A 19,728-nucleotide genomic window follows, 5' to 3' on the forward strand; every position below is an offset into this window, starting at 1 on the left:
TCCCCCGCCGGGCCTCCGCAGAGCCGGCTGCAGTCCACGTGGCTCGGCTCTCTCGGTTCGGCTCGCCGGCAGCCCGGAGCCCGGGGAAAGCTGAGCCGAGGCCGGGTGGGAGGGGGGACGGCCGCCCGGGGAGCGCGGGGCCGCGAGGGGCGGGAGCTGGGCGGAGGAAGGGGAGGGCAGCGCGCGCGAGAGGCACCCGCTCGGCTCCGGCGCGCCCCGGCTCTCGGCTCCTGGCCCCGGCCCCTCCCCGGCCAGCCCGCCCGCCTCCCCCTCCCATTCCACCCGGAGGAAGGTGTTCCCGAGACCGCCCCCCTGCTCACCCCGCCTCCCCGCTCCCCCGGCTCCAGCCTCCGCCGGCGGAGCTCCACTATGCCAGACAGTTTCGACACTTTGCAAAGACAAAGACCAGAGCGAGGAGGAAGAGGAGGACGAGGAGGAAGAGGAGGCGGAGAGAGAGGAGGCAGGGGCAATGTGAGCCGGGAACGGGCCGAGTGTTCGGGACACCCCCGTTTTTATTCTCCTCCGGATCGCCTCGTCCCGTACCCACCCCCAGCCCCAGAGCCCCGGAAACTTCCGCGTGTCTCCGGCCGCGGTGAGTGAGCGCGGGGAGCTGGGGGTGCGCGGGGGCTACATCCACCCGAGTTGGGGCTCGGGCAGTTTCGTCTGTGTTCTCCGAGTGGAGGGGGTGATGGTCCGGACCCGGGGACAGAGGCGGTGGGGAAGGATCTGGGAGTGTGTGACAGGGGCGTGGAAGTGGACTGAAGACCCCGGCGCCGGGAGGGAGGAGGGCACACGCAAGGAGCCCCCCTCCTTAGCAGCGGCGTCGCCGGGGTCTTTGCAAGAGCGAGGAGGTCGGAGCGGAGGGTCGGGCTCAAGGGTATACAGCCGTTTCAAAAAGAGCTGCTGGGATCTCTAGGGAGCCTACGCCGGGTCTGGGGCAGCGGTCCCCGGGGTGGCCCCAGTGACACTGCACTCGGCGCGCGGAGCTGGCATCTCGCCGATCGGGGCCGCCGAAAGCGAAATGGCCCGCGGGGTTGCCTGTGGGCTAAGACCCCACTAGGAGACGGGGCCGCGCGACCTTTTAGAGCGGAAACCGGGGTGCGGGGGCGCGCGGAGGCCGCCCAGTGATCGGAGTCGAGCGTCCAAATCCGCTGCGAGCAGGCGCGGATCCGGGAGGTGGCCATCGCCCGTGGGGACACCGCAGGCCCGCGTTGCTCCGGATACGGTGGAGAGGTTGGCACCCGGGGCAGGCCAACTGGACTTGGCGGGTTGGGCAGGGAGGGACTGGGGTGGGCGAAGGGGAGTTTGACTGGGGTGGTGCCCGTTGCAACTCGAAACTCTTGAGTCTGCCCGGGATCCCGTTAGGCGCCGCAGCTGCCGCGAAATAATCCGACAAAAGTTAGCAACTTATCTGCGTCTGGGGTGTGTGACCTGCGCGGGGCAGGGGCGGCTCCTTGGGCGGGCGCGGGAGCGGGCAGCAGTGCCTTTGGGGCAGAGCGCCCAGATAGGGGCACAGCCTGGTTCGAAATCGGGACGGTGGCGCAACTTTGAGCTCCTTCTTTCACTAAGCGAGAGTGTGTTTGAGCTTGACCTTGCGGGAGGCAGCGCGGCTGAACTTGAGATGGGCACTGAGGCTGCTCCCTAGCTGGGCACAGTTATGCCCCAGGGCGCCTACGCTCTATCCCGTGGCCTGGTCTCCAGGGAAAGGTGTTGGGATCTTTTGGGCTCCCCTAATCCGCCAGAGACCCGAGTCCCACCTCCCTCGTACGTGAGGGTCGCGGACAGAGCCTACAGAGCGTGGGGCTCGGTGAAGGCGCTGGACGAGCGGACGAGAGTCCGCTCGCAAGTGTGCGCGTGGCTGGGGGCTGGGCGGGTCACTGCGTCTCGCGGGCTCTGCGTGTCCCACAGAGGGAGACAGCCTTGACCCTGAGGGCAGTGACCTCCTGGCTGCGGCCCCGCATCGGGCATCCGCCTGGCTTTCACGTGCCCACCTCCGGGAACCCCTCGCCTCTCCCGGCCCATCCCCTTCCCGGGTCCCACGCCACGTGGATTTGCGCCGAGATGATTCCCCGGGGAGACAGTGAGCACCCACTCCCGCTCTGCGGCTGTGTGTGTTGGGCGAGCGGTACTCGCCAGCTCGGAAAATGAGGTCCGCTGGGGACTGGGTGGTCCAGCTGTCGCGTCTGGCACACAGTAGGTGCGAAAGGTGTGAAAAGGTCCCTTCCTGGGAAGGCGCTGGCGGAGGCCACGGTGTCTCTTCCCTCTTTCTCCCCACGTTTACTATTATTGAATTCGCATCCATCTGCCCTGTCCAGAGCTTTTGACTTCTAGACGTATTTTGCGCACCTACTGCGCGCTGGGCTCAAAGATGGGCTATTCTAAGAAGATGCGGGCGCAGCCGTCAGGGTTTTTTTTTTTTTTTTTGTCCCTGGGGAGCTGAGCGACTGCCTTCCTCAGGTTCAGAAAAGGCAAAGTGCACTGCCCCCTGCCGACCACTATGGAAACTGCCGCTTGGCTACAGGGATGGGAAGGGGCTCTGGAGACTGGGTGCCAGGGGTCGCTCCCTGCACCTTCTAGCACCTTCCGTTACTGCCCCCAAACATGGCCTGGCCTTTTTCTGCAATCCTGCGGGTAGCTGAAGAGACCAACCCGAATCCCCCACGTTAACATGTCCCGATCTTGTGCCAAGTGGGGGTAAAACGGGGTCATGGCTATTACCTTCCAAATATGTTAGACTACATATTATATGAATTGTGTGAATGTGTGTGTATAAGTATATATACATACTTATGTTTACACACATATATATTCATATGCCTTGACCTCAAGTCGGCACGAAAGGAATTTCATCCTATGAAAAATTTATTTTGTGAAATAAATAACAGAATAAGTAGGGGGGGAGCCGTCCCCTGCTTTGAAGAATTCCACATGGGTGGGAATATGCTGTCCTGAGTTTTGCAAGGCCTGCATTTGCTCTCCAGGCCTGCCTCCCCAGGTCTGCCTCCCTGGCAAGGCTAGGGCCTGGGCGCCGGCAGAGTCTTGCCTTGACTTCCCTCCTCTGTTGGTGGCGGGACCACCAGCATTCCCCTGGAACACTGGGCTTAGAGTTCAAAAAAAAAAATAAGGAAAAAACAGAAAGTGTTGGGCAGAGGCATTTCTCTAAGGGGTGCACATTCTGCTCCTCCAGGCTCTTATTAGCAGTGGCCTCCTGCTCGCCTCAGGACTGTTTCCACTTGGAGGCACAGGCCGGGCTCACCAGACCTAAGGTCCTGGAGTCCTAGTACTGTGTGTCTGGAGCTCTCGGGGTGCCAGTGTTGGTGGGCTGGGTCTATCTGCGGGCCTGGTGGGGAGGGTTTTGTGCAGGTGGGTGTCTGTCTCCTCTCTCCACTGCCAACCCCAGGAGCATCAGCTGGAGGCCAGCTGTCTGCAGCCCTGTGGGAGCCCCATAGAGGCCCCATAGGGGCCTCTTAATCTTCTGGTCAGTTAACCTTGCCTGAGTCTGTTGCTGACTCAGAGGATTTGTATCTGAACAGGCTTTGCCTTATAGGATCTAAACCTTAACCCTCCCCTGAAGTCCCCTCCCACACCATGAAAAACAGCCAAGAAAGCAAAAAATAAAATCCACTTAAAACCTTGCACGGCTTCCCAGTGAGTCCTCCGTGCATGTCTGCACACACCCATCATGGGCGGGTGAAAGAGCTGGCCTGGTCACCAAGAATTATTCTAGGGTAAAAGGCTTCCATGCACTTTGTCCAGTTGTGGAACCCTCTGGATCCTGCCGCACCAGCCCCCACCTCACCCCTGCCCTGGCCGAGCAGAGGATCTGGGTGCCCCCGCCCACACTAATTTGGTTCCGGGAGCCCAGCCTCGGACCCCGCAAGAGCCTGTGTTCTGGCCTCGGCCAGTGAACAATGGCTTGACCACTTGGCACCTAGACAGTTTCAGGCTCAGGGTCTCAGTTTCACTGTGGGAAATGAGAGGCTCGGAGCTCTGCTGACATCACCTTGGGGCCCTTTGAGCCTTTTCCTTGTGAAGGCAGCGCCCCCCGCACCCCCGCCATTTGCTTTTGCCTCCAGCTTCATCCTCAGTACCCTCCAGGCCTCCCTGGCATCACAGACAAGCCTCGCCCACCCCTTGCCAACAGTGCGCCTCCTGCTCTCCCTCCTGGAGACTTGAGGAGTGCACTCTCATGGCGAAGTCGATCTTTTATGCCCAAGAGCCCCACAGGGTCCTGCTTGGTATCAGAAATGGGGTTTTCTTATTTCTTTAAGTTTTGTTGTTGGATTATTTTGATTTCCATTGAACCAACATTTATTAGGAACTTATTGTGTCCCTGACACCATGCAAGGTGATGGACACGTGGTTGATCCTTGTCCCCTACGTGCGGACGTGAAGGTTTACCCTCCGGGTGGTTTGCACTAGAGTGGAAATGTGCATGGGCTGAGGCAGGGTTTTGACAGAGAAGAAAGGATTCTTCTGCCTTGGGGGACCCATGGAAAGAGTCATTGAGGAGACAACCCATGAGTACCTTGGGGAATTCTTTTAGGCATAAGTCAGACTGCTGGAGAGCAAGGGTATTTTCTTGAATGCATAGTTACTGTTGTTCAGTTGCTAAGTCATGTCCGACTCTGCAGCCCCACGGACTGTAGCCCGCCCGGCTCCTCTGTCCATAGGATTTCCCAGGCAGGAATACTGGAGTGGGTTGCCATTTCCTCCTCCAGGGCATCTTTCCAGCCCAGGGACTGAACCTGAGTCTCCCGTGTCTCCTACTTGGCAAGTAGATTCCTTACCGCTGTGCCACCTGGGAAGCCCTGATGCTCTGGATAGTTGATGTGAAAGATAAATGAGAGTCTCTCAACAAATGCTAGCTTTTATTCCTGAGAAGGTCTAGATCCAGACCTGTTGGTATAGAAGTGGGTTGTGTGCCATCATGGTCCTTTTAACTTATTCAATATTCAAGGAATACTATTTGAATAATCTTATATTAAAGATTTTTTCCCTTCCAAAAATACCTGAGGATGTTTGGACCATTTCATCTGCTTCTGTGTGTATGTATACATATATATTTTTTCTCCTCTAAGATACATAAAATCTATCTAACTAGGCCTGATTCTGGAACCCATACAAGATTATAAAGTACAAACTAAAAATTATTTATAGTCATTCAGAGTTAAGAGGAAAATGTTAGCTCCAAATTATGTGGCAGAAAAAAAAAAGAAGAAGTTGCAAATGACTTTTGGAAAGTCCCTGTTTGGGTACAAAGAAAATACATTCTCCAAATTTCACTAGATACCTTAAAAAAAAAATCAAACCAATATCGATATTGTAACAGATTGTGCTGCATTAAATATACATCCATTTGAATCCACATGGAACCAGCAGACCGGAGTGGCTAAAAATTCCCTTCATGCATATTTACTTAGCAGAGGGTTCTTGAGAAAAACCCAACCAAAAAACACAACCAAAGCAAACCTGGCTACTTCTCTGAGAGGGTGGAATGACTCCAAAAGATCGTTTCATGTTCAAAAAGCCTAAAACAACTCTGCATGAAAGATGAAAATCCTTCTAATTGGGCATTTACCTTTTCAGAAATAAAAGGCTCAGTAGAAAGAAAAGAAAATGGGAAAAAAAAAAAAAAAAAAACCTTCAAAAAACCTTTTTCCTTGGAAGACCAGACTGGAGCCCAAAATAAATCCCCTGAATTTGGCCAAATCATGAAGAACTGCATTCTCCCTCCCCACCCCTGGTCTAGCTCAGAAAACTCCCAGTGCTCTGAAAGCAAACGCTCTCTGAAATGCCCACCGCTGCACGCCAACATCTGCAGCTCCGACCTTGTGTGGACCTCAGTCCATCCCCTCTGTGTGCTCCACTGTGACACGTGTCCTCCTCATTTTATGGATGTAGTGACTTACTCAAGGTCACACAGTCTTGCTCTCACCCACATCTTCCGTGTGCCTGGAGCTACCCTCATGGGAAGTAGGTGACTCCTAGGCCAAGAATAAGCTCACACATCCAGCCACCTCGAATCCCCATTGCACATTTTCCTCTGCTCACCCTCTGGAACCCCCACCTTCACTCTTTCCACCTTGAACTGTACAGATGAGGAAGCTGAAGGTCAGTCAGGTGACCAGGTTCGTGGTGCCTTGGTGGTGCCACCTCCCTGCATCCCGGCCTTTGCTGTCTCCACCTCAACGCCTGCTCCCTCTATCTGCTCGGCTAAGTCTGAGAACAATGGCAGACAATCCCATAAGTTGGATCTCAGCATTCTTATTAGATCTTGCAGTCAACTTAGGGAACAAAACTTCATCTTCACAACAACACAATATGACACAGCACTATGTAACACAACACCACATAACAATCACAACTGCCATTCACAGTTCATGCAGAGAGTGTATGAATGCACCGGAACGGAAACGGACTAGGCTGAGAACCAGCTTCAGTATTAGCAGGAAGCCAGAGAACGCCATCCCAAGGGAAGCCTTAAGGGAGGGGTTGTCGAAGTGGGGTCTGCTGGTGAGGCTCAGGGAGGCAGATGACAGTGGAACCTCCAGAAAGGAGCTCTCAACCACTAACTCAGGCATGTCGCTAGATAATTCCCCTACTGTTTGGTTATTTTGCCCATAAATAATTTTCTCCCAGGAGAGAGAGTCAGCTAACAAGTGCATAGAGTCAAAGTCATAGAACAATAACAGGAACAGAGTTTAGAAGAAAGGCAATAGGAGAGAAGATGCCTACAGAGAGTCTGGGAACAGGGAAGCTTGCCTGCACATTTTCGAGGTGGCCTCCTGATGTGAAGAACCAACTCTTTGGAAAAGACCCCGATGGCTGGGAAAGATTGAAGGCAGGAGGAGACGGGGACAACAGAGGATGAGATTGTTGGATGGCATCACCAACTCAATGGGCATGAATTGAGCCAACTCCGGGAGACAGTGAAGGACAGGGAAGCCTGGCGTGCTGCAGTCCATGGGGTCGCAAAGAGTCAGACACGACTTGGCGGCTGAATATGACATGGCATGAGTGGGCTTCCCAGGTGGTGCTAGTGGCAAAGAACTGCCTGCCGATGCAGGACACAGAAGAGATGTGGCTTTGATCCCTGGGTCAGGAAGATCCCCTGGAGAATCCCATGGACTTCGGAGCCTGGTGGGAAGAGTCAGACACGACCTAATCACTTAGCACACACGCAGTCTGGTTGGAGTCTCAGATCGTCTGCGTGGATCCCAGCATTGTTGACTGCAAGCTCTCATCCTTTGGCTGTCCACCCAAACTGAATTCAGAGAGCCCACACAGTGCCCAGGGGTTGAAGAAGGACTGGGCGGGAAGGCTTGGTATAAAGTTTGTCACCAGGCATGTAGACCTAACCAGCTTCCTAGACAGGTGTCTCTCGGGCAGTCTGCTGCAAGAAAAATGAACTGTAAAAGTTGCTGTTGTGAGACTTAAAGCTTCCCCTTGTTATATATTTACTTTTTTCATTTTTACAATGTTGTGTTGGTTTCTGCCGTACACCAACACAAGTCAACCATAATCATACATATATCCTCTCCCTCTTGAGCCTCCCTCCTCTCCCCGCATCTTACCCCTCTAGATCATCGCAGGGTGCCAGGCTGGGCTCTCTGTGCTGTATAGCAACTTCTCCCCAGCTGTCCACTTTACGCATGACAGTGTATCTATGTTGATGCTATTTTCTCCACTTGTCCCTCTGTCTCCGTCCCCTTGCTGTGAACACAAGTCCCTTCTCCACGTCTGTGTCTCCATTCCTGCCCTGCAAATAGGTTCATCAGTGCCATTTTCCTAGATTCCATATAGATGCATTCACATACGGTGTTTGTTTTTCTTTTTCTGACTTACCTCACACTAATGACACCTTCACAATGGAGAAAGTGTTGGCTGTTCTTCTTCCTTGAAAACACCGTTAATCCTACCACCTGGTGGAGAGTCTGATGAATCAAAACTGTTGCTTTGAAACGTTAGCTGCAACCAACAAGAATGTCTTAGTGGGGGGTATTCCTGGTTGTTTCTGAGCATGTTCTTGGCAAAGAAAGGAAATTAAAATGAAAAGGAGAGATTAGAAGATAGCGAGGCTGTGTACCACCGCCTAAGGGTAATTTCAAATGAAAAACACACCACTCAGAATGGTTTGAAAAATCGGTTCCAGCATAAGGGCCACTTCTATTTTCTGTCTGTAATGTATGACAGGGAACAAACTGAGCTACACAAAAATCCATCATGAACTATAGGATTATAGAAATTAAACTGATGTCTTCGCTGCAGAAAGTGGGAGCAGGGGCTTTTTCAGGGCCCGAGAGTGGGCTCTTGTCTAACGCTTGGAAATGAATTGTCTGAGGAGACACAGGTGCCAAGGAGACACACAAAGCAAGAAACTTTATTGGAAAGGGGTGCCCGGGTGGAGAGCAGCAGGGTAAGGGAACCCAGGAGAACTGCTCTGACACGAGGCTCACAGTCTGGGGTTTTATAGTCATGCGGTTAGTTTCTGGGTTGTCTTTGGCCAATCACTGTGACTCAGAGTCCTTCCTGGTGGTGCACGCATAGCTCAGCCAACATGGATGCTGGCAAGAAGGCTTCTGGGAGGTGGAAGGACACGTGGGGTCTCCTTTTGACCTTTCCCGAATTCTTCCTGTTGGTGCTGGCTTATTGGTTCCATGTTCCTTACCACGACCTCCAGTGGTAAAACAACTCACACGAACGGTTACTATGACGCCTGGCCAGGGGGAGGGGTTTCAGTCAGTGCGTTTCCCCTAACATCTCTACAATGCCAAACATCCAAACAAGGAGAAAAGATGTGATGGACCTGGAGACAGGTTGGAATATCGAAATACCCCTGTGTCCTTGGAAACCTGCCTCTGGAATGGAGTGAAGGGGCTTCTCTTTTTCTCTGAACATAAGTTGTGTTGTGCGTGAGTTGATTGAATGATAACAAGTTACAAAGGCTGTACCTTTAAAGAGCATGAAATCAGAAAGAATTGTCAAATCTGAGCATTTGCAAAGATCCTCAGCAATGCCCTTGTTCAACCTTCCTCTACTCCCAGACTTCAATTATTCATCGACTGAGTCATTCATTGATTCATTCAGTGGAAGTACTGGCTCTGCCACTGGCTTGCTGTGTGACCTTCAGTGTGTTTCATAACCTCTCTGTGCCTCCAGCACCTCATCTCTAAAACTATGGATAATAATAGCACCTACCACCTGGTAGGTACTAGATGAGTTAATACTTGGAAGGTGTTTAGAACAGGACCCTGCCGAGTGCCTGCTTTATAAGTGCTCGCAGAGTGCATGCTGTGATCATCATCAGCTTTCGAGTTAAGCAATGCCTTGCTCAGCTTCCCCTGAATTGTTTCCTCACTTTGACTCTACCAAGAGGTAATGCTCCTTTGCTTGAATGTTGCCAGTGATGGCCCTCTGATTTCTGGACACCTCTGTGGATTAGAAAGCTCCTCCTCACACAGAGCTTCCATCCACAGAGGACTTCCTGAAGGAGGTGGTAAGGTGGGGGTGGGGGCATCTCTGGAGCTGTCTGAATTTAAGGCTGGGAAAGTTCTTTGGGCTTAGGAAGCTATGGTGTGGCCCCTGGACACTAGTAGTAGAGAGGGTCCTCCAGAGACTTTGGACATGACATTTTAGATGCTCCCTGCCCTGTATTTCACCACTGAAATAGCTCAGGTGGAGGCCTGACCCATATGATTCCTCATTAGCAGGCGGAGCCAGAGTGAGAAACCAGCCCTGAGTTCAAGGCTGTCACGGCTGACTTGGGCAGCTCGAGGTGTCCTGGAGACGAGCTTCCAATGTGCAGAGCACGGGACGTGGCAGCAGGCACAGACCGGGGTGCCAAGGGCTCCCAGGTAACCCCACCGGGCAGGCCTCCTCCTCTAGTGATCCCCATCGTGTTTTCTCCTCAGTCTCCTAGACCTCCCTCTTGACCCCCAGTCTCCCTGAGATGACCCTCTGAGCAAGTCCATGTTGGTTTTTGTGAATTCTGGCATCTCTCTGCCCTTCTCTCCTTCCTAAGTCCCGTTCCCAGGAAATACCACTTCTGGACACTCTGCACTCATTTAACCTTCTAAACAGGGCTTTTCGGTCCTTCTTGTTTTCAGTATTTTGACAGTTGAGAACACCGAGGCTCATGGAAGTGGGCCACTTGACCTCAGGCCCCCCAGGCGGGGACTGGTCCCCTGCCAGCACACCCCCACATGTCCCGTCCACCCCCATGTGACAGCAGCTTCCTTCCACTTCCCTTCAGTTGTTCTGAGAATCAGATAGTGAGTGAAAGTCACTCAGTCATGTCTGATTCTTTGCAACCCTATGGACTACACAGTCCATGAAATTCTCTAGGCTAGAATACTGGAGTAGGTAGCCCTTCCTTTCTCCAAGGGATTTTCCCAACCCTGGGATCGAACCCAGGTCTCCCGCATTGCAGGCAGATTCTTTACCAGCTGAGCTACCAGGGAAGCCCAAGAATACTGGAGTGGGTAGCCTATCCCTTCTCCAGCAGATCTGCCTGACCCAGGGATCGAACTGGGGTCTCCAGCATTGCAGGTGGATTTTTTACCAGCTGAGCTATCAGGGAAATCCGGGAATCAGATAAGAGGCTGAAAAGAATGAAGGCCCTCCTTCACCAAACCATACTTCAAAGGACTATAATCAGGACACTTACTGGTGGCACTCAGTCACATTCGCTATGGACAGGACAGACGCTGCGTGATGCCAGCGTGTCCTCCAGCCCAAGGTTTTCACGGTCAGCACTGGTTTTTTTCCCTGCCACTCTCTCACTCTCCCTTCTTCCTTCTTTCTTTCCCCTCATCCACTGTCTTGCCCCAAAGTACATAGTTCAGCCTCCTTCATTTGGCCATGGTTGCCTAGAAAACAAACACGTGCCTATGTCACGATTTCTCCCAGTTCTGACAGACACAAAACAGTGTCCACCAGGCCCCGGGGAGGCTGCCCAGCCTCCCATCTCCCTCCTCTGCAGGCAAAATCAGGGTACCCAACAAAAAAATCCATGAGGGCACCTCCTGCCCTGGAAACCATGGGGGGCAGAGAGGTCAGTGAAGGCTGAGGTTAGGGGAGAGAACAGGTCCACTGTTTGTTAGCTGTGGAGTGTGGGGCAAGTGCCTACCATGCCTGAGCCTCAGTCTCCACCAGTACTCTGGGGACACCACCACCCATCTTTCTGGCTGAGAGTTAAGATAAATCAGGCAGGAGAGGGTGGGGGAAAGGCCCAGAGAAAAGATGGTCTTCAGGCTGGAAGATGGGAGATCCAGGGCATGGGGTACCCTGGAGTGGGACCCACATTTGGAGGGAAGGGCATCTCCCCAGCCATATGATCAGTAGAAGGAGAAAGAGAGGAAAACTTTAAGGCACCCGCTTTGTGGGTCCCAACCTCTCTGCCCTCTTCCAGCTGTGATCAAGGTATCTTTTCCTGCGAGCAGAAAGAGATTTAGGCAGACCCACGTTTTAGGTGAACCAGCAGACTGAGGTTTGCAGTGGGTGGGAGGCAGAGGCCTGAGCAGCTCCTGGGTAGTCCACGTGGGAGTGTTTCCATTGATCCGGTGTGAGAAGTGGTGACTCTGTCTCTTTGGGGTTCAAGAGCTCATTGTACTCAGATGCTGAGAAATTAGAAAGTGAAAGCCACTTGGAGATTTCCAGTCTGGTTGCAGAGGTAACTGGGGGGCCATGGATGACCACAGGGAGCATGGCAACTGGACAGCCCAGGGGACCATGCTGTCCCTCCCATCCCAGACCTGTGGGATTAGAGGTGTAGGAGGACACCCTTCTGGAGCCCAGCCAGGCTGGAGGGTGAAGAGGAAGCCTGGGGCTCAAGATGGCCCTGGCTTTGAATCACATCTCTGCTGATTTCTAACTGTGTGGCTGTGGGCAGATACCTTACTCTTTCAGAGCCTCAGTTTCCACATCCTTGAAATGGGGATAAGACTACCACCCTCAAGAGGCTGGCCGCGCAGGTTGAATGAAATCACACACGTGGAATGTGACTGGTGCTGGCCCTGTTGTCCGGATGCATTCCCTGGTAGCTGTTGTTATAATAATATCTCCCTTGGCAGAGCAGCCAGAACTGAACAGTCAGGCCCTGGATTCAGAAATCCACTCCTTCTCAGGACTCCAGCATGTGGAACCCTTTCAGAGAAGGAGGGTGCACGCTAGCTTTCCCAGCCTGGTGAACATACCTGCTTCTTGCCCGAGTTCTGACTGGCTTCTTCAGCCCACACACCAAGACGGGGGAGGTGCAGTGAAACCCTGGAGAGGGCCAAGCTGCTGCACTCAGCTTCCTTTCGCTCTCATTATTAGCTCTGTCATCTGTGGTTTGCACGCTCAAAATTTCTGCCTTCATACCCCACTTTCAGTCCTGCCTGACATTCTAGCACTTACACCAGGCTTTTCTAGGGCATCTCACCGTTTATCCTTGCTCTTCTGCATCATCTGTTTCCATTGCAAGCTGATCTAGCCAGTTTCAGTTCTTTTTCTCATCCTCCATGATCACTGCATGCTGGTCAGGAATTCAGATTAAGAAACCACCCACTTAACCCGTGCCCTCTCTCACTGGGTACAGAGTGAGGTGGTTCTTACTGTCTGCCCGAGTCCCCTTCCCCACAGTGGAAGAGCCCACAAGTGTACTGCCGTCCCCATCAGGGCAGAGCAGAGTGCTTGCACAGCACAGAAGAAGCTCAGTAAGCGCTGATTGAAGGGAGCTGTGTTAGTCCTGATCTTAAATGGAGTCCACCTAGGAATTAGTTCATCATTCAGGCTCCACTCTTTACTATGACCATGAGCAAGTTACTACCTCTCTGCAAGCCTCCACTTACTAATCTACACAGCGATTGCAGATAATAATACTGCACACATCACAGGACCATTATGAGGAGCCACTGAACTTTTGAGTACAAAGGGCCTAGTTTGGCAAAATCTTCACAAACATTTAAAAACGGTCCCGCTACTATCACTACTGCTAGTTTTACCTTATAATTTTTATTAAAGCAACTTCATGTTGTTTCTTATTCTCTTGCTTTGCAGCACAGCCCTGCAAAGCATTGAAGGAGGTACAGTTTCCATTTTACTAGTAAGTAAACTATGACTCAGAGAAAGGCTGTTTTTCTAAACTCACACAGCTAGACTTTGTGTGGCTGGCCTCCTCTGCTTGGCATACCTTGCTAGCCAGCCACACTGTTTTGGAACATGATATGACCATGGGCCTCTGAGAAAAGATTCCTGTAATTTAAAAGCACAGCAGTATTTTTTTCACCTAGGCCCAGTGTTAATAATTATTCAGATGATCTTTTTTCTTTTTTTGACTTGGAGGAGAAAGGCTATGCTTTATTAAGCAAACTGCTATACTCCAGGTGTGATGGAGAGTTTCATATCCTGTTCCCTGCTCTATCCTAAGAAGAAACAGAATTGGAGAACACGTTCTTTTATAAGATTTATTGCATTCTATTGCACAGAAGAAAGGAATTTCAGGTGGTAGATGCACTAACAGGGGCAAATAAGGAATGATTTATGAATCCAGATTAGGAGAAGTGAGAACTTGCTGATTCGTTTGACTGGAATTTGTCCTAATCTGTGCACCGGCTGGAATTTGTGGGCATGTTTCTTGCCTCAGGTCTCCTGGTTTAAGCCCAGCAGTTTACCCTTAAGGACCCAGATGGTAGCTGGTTGCTGCCAGTTGGATGGAGAGAAATGAGGGGGCAAGCCCTGAGCCTGGAATCAGAAGCCTCTGGTCCATGTTCCCACAGCCCTGTTCTCAGCTGTGTGATCCATGGGCCCACCTCTCCAGGCCTCAGTTTCTTCATTTGTACCTTGGAGAGTCACATGAGCTTTTCTGCTCCCTTTCCAAAAATGAGGATTACATCTGATCCGTTCTCCTAAGTAGTCCCTGTGTAGGAACACATTTCACCATTTTTAAGAATTGAGTTAGAAACAATTGTGGAAGCCTTGGGAAAGTAGGAGGAATATAAGTAGATGCAGGGCAGGAGGGCATAGGGAAGAAAGTTGTGATGTGGGATGTTAGAAGAGATTTTTAGGGCTTCCCTGGCAGCTCAGTGGTAAAGAATCCGCCTGCCAATGCAGGAGACATGGGTTCAATCCCTGATCTGGGAAGATCCCACATACCACAGAGCAACTAAGCCCGTGAACCACAGCAATTAAAGCCTGTGAGCCCTAGAACCCATGCTCTGCAACAGGAGAAGGCACTGCCACGAGAAGCTTGCACGCTGCAACTCGAGAGTAGCCCCTGCTCACCATGACTAGAGAAAAACCTGTGCACCAACGAAGACTCAGCAAAGCCAAAAATATACATAAATACAATTATTCAAAACAAGAAGAGATTTTAAAGGATCAGTTAAAATCAGAAATCAGGGAGAGTCAAAGTAGCTGATGAGGCTGCTTCTCCTGGGCCCTGCAGGTAAGGAAGTGGGGTCCTCTCTTCTGTGTGATCAGTGCCTTTGGTCCTGTGAGAGCAGCTGAGAACCCCAGGCTCTGGAAGGTGGGTGATGCTTGGGGGGCACAGATCCCGTTTTTAAAGGCCCCATGGTTGCAAGCTTGCTAGTTGGGGTTGGAAATCCAATGCAGTTGCCAAGATATTGCGTATCATTCCCTGTGCTATACAGTAGCTCCTTGGTGGTTATCTATTTTACATGCAGAAGTGTGTATATTTTAATTTCAAACTCCTAATTTATCTGCCCCCCTTTCCCCTTTGGTAAACATAAGTTTCTTTTCTATGTTTGTGAGTCTATTTCTGTTTTGTAAATAAGTTCATTTTTTTTTAAGATTCCACATATAACTAATATGTGATATTTATCTCTGTCTGACTTACTGTCACTTGACATGAGAATCTCTAGGTCCATCTATGTTGATATGGCTTTATTTCATTCTTTTCTTTAGGGCTGAGTAGTATTCTGCTTCGGAGAAGGCAATGGTACCCCAGCAGCAGTATTCTGCTTTTATATATATATATATATATATATATATATATAAAACATCTTCTTTGTCCATTCATCTGTTGATGGACACTTAGGTTGCTTCCATGTCTTGGCTGTTGTGGATAGTGATGCTCACTTATTCATTCTATAGTCATTACTGAGTGCCCCCCGCCCTGAGTGCCCCCTTTACCCATACAGTGTCCAGTGGGGGTGGGGAAATCTAGTGATAGGTAAAGTCAGTAAAATACTGTCCTTTCCACCACCCCTAAGGCCTTCAGTCTCATGAGAACAATGGGCGATAGAACTGAAGTGATGGCTTGCACTTAGTAAATTCTTGTTAAACGAAAGAATGAACCAGGGGAGATCAGCATAGGAAACCATGGAGTCCCTGTAAGGTTCCCTAACCCATTTCAGGGTAAAGAGAGCATGGTGTCAAAGAAAACATCTTGGAAGTGTGGTGCATGAACTGCTTTGCTCATTCTCTGACTCAGGAGATAGTAATTGACTTTCCCCCCGGGGGGAAGCTGGGTGGTGGCTTGTAGAGTGGCGTCTAGGACAGTTGCCTCACTCTCGCCTCCTGGAATTACGGGGCTGTGACCGATGCTCTGCAGGAGCGCAGGGAATTCTGGGAATGTGTTGCTTCCATGTCTTCCAAAGCAGTGCCTGGCTTTGTCCTGTCCATAGAGATGTCCCTCGGAAGTGTGCTGAGACCCGAAGGGTGAGTAGAGTGTGAGTGGGGATGGTGTGAGTCAGTAATGGGAGGGAGGAAGGTGTGAGCTGCTGTGTACAAGGACCCCTCTGGCATTGGAGGAGGTGGCAGACACCATCTGGAGGCTGGGGGTAGTGAGCCTCCCCCTGCATTTTTCCAGATAACTGGGGCTGAAAAAAAGTTTCATTCCGGGAACTTCCCCTAGCTGCTCTGGCCACTGTGTTTCTTCTGTATAAACATCCCGCCTACATCAGGACCTCCAGATAGAGTCTGTTTATCATCAACACCAGATGCCTGTAGACAAATCTGGAGTCAGTTGATCACTAAATCCTGTTGATTTTATGTAAAATAGTTCTTGAATCTTCTCCTCCTGGTCTTGCCCACAGCTCAGCCTTATCCCCGGCCCTCATCGTCTCTTGACAATCAGGCTGATCTGGACGGCACAGGCTGACTTTTCTTTCTGACACAAAAAGCATGTGGTCTCACTGCCAGCAGCGTGAGGATAACTTGGTGGATGTATCAGCTAGCTTTCTCTGTGTAACAAACAGTCTCAAACCTTAGCACCTTCAACAATAAACATTTATTATTTTTCCTGGTGCAGTGGGTAAGTAGACTAGGTGTTTCTTTTGGACTGGTCCACTTGGCTGGTGCTCAACTGCCTGTAGTAGTCTCCCTTGCAAGCCTGGGAGCTCAGCTCGGGGGGCTGAAGCTTCTCCCCATGGTGGTTGGTTTTCATCCTGGAGGGGCTAGCTCAGGTGTGCTCCTGTGACTGCAGAATGATTCCCAGCAGCAAGCCAGAGGAAGTTCTCTGTCTATGCATTCTTAAGCCTTTCTTTGTGTCAAGTTTGTTATCATTGGCTAATTGTTCAAAAGCAAGCCACATGGCCAAGTTCGGACTCCAAGGGTTGGAGAAACGGTTTTCACTTTGTGGTGGGAGAGGTGGAAAACCCCACCACAGAGGGTAGGCTGCAAGGTGACGTGAATAATAGGGGACCTTCACCGAAATCCTCTCTCGCAGTGGCTGAGACGAAGGCTTTGGAAGCAGACAGGATGGGTGTGTCCTGTCACGGCCTCCTCTCTGCCACTTACTGCTTTTGTCACGCGGGGCAGCTCCACTCATGTCAGCTCTCCAAGCTTCAGCTGCCCATCCGTGTTGTGGGAATAATCAGTCTGGGCACCTTGGATTTCAAGAGAGTGTCAGCTAAGAAAACCATGGTCTGCACACTGCAGTGCTTGGCACTCAGGAAGAACTCAACTGAGGGTCTCTGTTCCCGTTCTCAGACGAGATCTTCGAAAGGCCTTTCCTGTCCAGCCTCAGCCTGGTTTATCCTAACTTTGGTCTCACAATTTTCACCTTCACATCTTACCTATTTCTTTATCTTTGTCCTGAAAGACATTCTCCCCCCGAGGCTCTTCTTTTGCCAAACAGCATCTTGCTTGTACCCTGATCAAGGAGCAGCTAAAAATACCATCTCCTCTTCAGATTTGTCTTTCAGACTGAGTTGGCTATTTCTTCCCCAGATAGCATGCGAACCCTCATATCATACTTCCCTGGTTTGTTTATTTGTTTCCTCCACCAGGCTGAGCTCCTGGAGGGGTATGAACGATAGTTTACTCACCTTTCTGTCTCTGGCACTTGACTCTGAGCATGGAACAGAATAGGGCTTTATTTACAAAATATTTGATGTATAAATCATTGGCTGGGTGAATGCGGAAGTGGGTAAATGCCTTTTAATTATGTTGAGTCATCTTCTAAAGGCGGTGAGTGAAACGTCAAAGCTGACAAACCTATCGTCTTCACTTCCAGCTGGTACTGTTTTCAAATTCAACCTTTCTGATGTGGAAATGCCAGTAGAAGAGATCAGCATCTCCAGGGGCTGTGGTGAGCAGACACTCTGAGCTTTGTGTCCGGGACAGTCGTCTGAAGAGCGGAGATGGACACTCCCTCAGCCCACTGAGGTAATGACTGACTAACACCAGTGAGAAACTCTTTCCTGTTTCTTCTGTGGATTACATCAGGTTGTGGGGAGAAGATGGAGGTGGGAGAGATTGCCCCTGTTTCTTGATCTCTTTGCAACTTGGGTATTCCATAAAGAGGGCTTTCTCCCTCCAGGAGAAACGTGCGCCTCTTAGAGTACTAAGCAACCTCTCTGTTTTTTAGAGGTCTTTGTGCTCTCATGAAAACTGGGAGATCCTTCTATGACAAGCGCCTGTCATCCCAAAGAAGCACTACAATGACAGTCTGGTGTGTCCTGGGGTGAGCGCTCAGCCAGCAGACCCTGTGACCCACAGGACAAGGCCCTCCTGGCCATGTTTTACAAATAAAGTTTTACTGGCACTCAGCCAAGCTCATCCATCAGGGCTATCTGTGGTAAGTCACACCGCAGCAACCATTGTGACAGAGAAAGTGTGGCCCCAAAGGTTGAAATATGTACAGACTGGTTCTTAAGACAAAAAAAATGTGTCGGTCCCTGGTCTAGAGCTGAGCTGTCCACAGATACCCACTCCATCTGTGGCTATTTAAATTTTAATAAATGAAAATTAAATAAAGTTAAACCCAGAGCATTCTTTTCAATTGAAAACGAGTTTTTTTCAGTTAGTTCATTTTTATATAATTGAAAATTTACAGGTAAGCTGCAAGAATAGTCATGGGTACCCTTTACCCAGATTTCTCAATGTTAGCATTTTATATATTCCTGAAATCACAGCGTTATTATAAACACAGTGCAGCTGAGTCAGAAGCTGAGCATTGATTTGCTGCTAACATCGATCTGTAGTTCACAACACTGACCTTTTTTGGCACATTCAAGCCAATTATTTTCCAGAATATCCCACAGTTTGTGTTTGTCTGATGTGTCCTTGTGATTCGATTGAGGCTGTGGGCTCTTGCCAGGAATCCCACAGAACTGATGCCGGGTCCTCAGTGCCTCCTGTTAGGAGGAGGATGTCGGTCTGTCTCAGCTGGTGATGTTGCTTTGTCACCTGGTTGAGGTGGCCTCTGCGATGTGTCTCCATGTGAAATTACCATTCCATTTTTGTAATTATCCAAGTATCTTATTGGGAGCGTCTCTAAGACTCTGTAAACATCCTTCTACTCCTTAATCTGCCACATGAGCTTTAGCATCTATTAATGGTTCTTCCCTGCATCAGTTTATTATCAGCATGGTTACCAAATAGCGATTTTTCTCATCTCATTGTTTATTTTTCATTTGTTAGTTGGTTTTCCACCATAGAAAAGAACATTCCTCCTTCCTTTCCTTCTTTATGCTGGTTGTGAACTGGCAGATTTTAACTGTACTTAATAAATTTTAATTCTTTGTTATCATTAGTTCTTTTGGTATTTTAAAGTTGTCCCAAATGTATCCAGTGAGGGATGGCCGCGGCATCTTTTTAACATCTCCCTGTTGGTTTTTGAGCACTTTCTTACTTGTTGGTGAGACACAATATTCTAGCCTCATTTTGTGCTTCCTCTGCCCAGCCTCAGAGTTAGCATTTTTCAAGGAATCCTGGTGCTCTTCAGTGCAGGATGTTATTTAGAAGTGCCGTCTGGTGACAAGGCGTGTCCTTTATTACTAGGGTAGCATTGCTCCCAGGCCCTCTGGGCAGACGGAGTTGGGCAATGTGAAATGGGTGGGGGGTGTGTGTGTGTGTGCATGGCTATACACACATCCATGTTTTTATGCATACATATGTTTTTATGCATACATCTACACATATACATCCACCCACATCATATATACGTGTTTCTATATGTACATATACACACCATCTAGATTATTTCTAACTCACACGTGTGGGAGTGTGCTCAGTCGCTCGGTCATGTCCGACTCTGTGACCCTATGGACTGCAGCCTGCCACACTCCTCTGTCCATGGGATTTTCCAGGAAAGAATACTGGAGTGGGTTGTCTTGCCCTCCTGCAGGGGATCTTCCCAACCCAGGGATTGAACCTGTGTGTCCTGCTTTGGCAGATGGATTCTTTACTGCTGCACCACCTGAGAAGCCCATTTCTAACTCAACCTATCTCTGTGTTAAAACCACCTTACGTGCACACTGATGGTGCTAGAATGTTCTT

At 50.2% G+C, this 19,728-nt stretch overlaps 1 protein-coding gene across 1 annotated transcript in view; it reads left to right on the top strand.

Moving 5' to 3' along the window:
• Positions 1–243: 243 nt before the first annotated feature.
• The window catches only part of ST3GAL1 (ST3 beta-galactoside alpha-2,3-sialyltransferase 1), a 90,452-nt gene continuing 70,967 nt past the window's right edge, over positions 244–19,728 (top strand). The window contains exons 1-2 of the mRNA XM_055545718.1: positions 244–592; positions 17,462–17,613. The gene's annotated coding sequence lies outside the window, so the exon portion shown is untranslated. The remainder of the gene's footprint in view (positions 593–17,461; positions 17,614–19,728) is intronic.

Source organism: Bubalus kerabau, chromosome 14 (genome assembly GCF_029407905.1).
Source record: "Bubalus kerabau isolate K-KA32 ecotype Philippines breed swamp buffalo chromosome 14, PCC_UOA_SB_1v2, whole genome shotgun sequence".
Taxonomy (NCBI): domain Eukaryota; kingdom Metazoa; phylum Chordata; class Mammalia; order Artiodactyla; family Bovidae; genus Bubalus; species Bubalus kerabau.